The sequence below is a fragment of the Penaeus monodon genome, chromosome 25 (genome assembly GCF_015228065.2).
Source record: "Penaeus monodon isolate SGIC_2016 chromosome 25, NSTDA_Pmon_1, whole genome shotgun sequence".
NCBI lineage: Eukaryota > Metazoa > Arthropoda > Malacostraca > Decapoda > Penaeidae > Penaeus > Penaeus monodon.
In genome coordinates, this window is record NC_051410.1 from 31484716 (window position 1) to 31484981 (window position 266).

Here is a 266-nt window from a genome sequence, read left to right on the forward strand (position 1 = left end):
GCCTGTACCCCTTAGCTTATATACACCCTCCTTTCCTTGACTCTAGTAACTCCCCTCTTAGCTCTCCCTTTTATCCATTTTTTTTCTTCTGTCCCTCCTTTAGCTAATTGGATTTGTGATTCCTCTTTAAGAATAATAATTTGACTTGAAAGTTGATATTTTTATACAAGACTTTACATAGTTGAATATCTCTGAAAAAAGGCTAAATGTGTTGTCAACTTAAGTTTTGTGGGTTAGTGTCTATTCTTATGTTCATTGCCACAAGC

The 266-nt window shown here is 35.0% G+C and overlaps 1 protein-coding gene across 1 annotated transcript in view; it reads left to right on the top strand.

The window, feature by feature from the left end:
* Positions 1-266, top strand: part of LOC119589145 (heterogeneous nuclear ribonucleoprotein R-like) — a gene marked incomplete in the record, with an annotated part of 129871 nt that overhangs the window by 2689 nt on the left and 126916 nt on the right.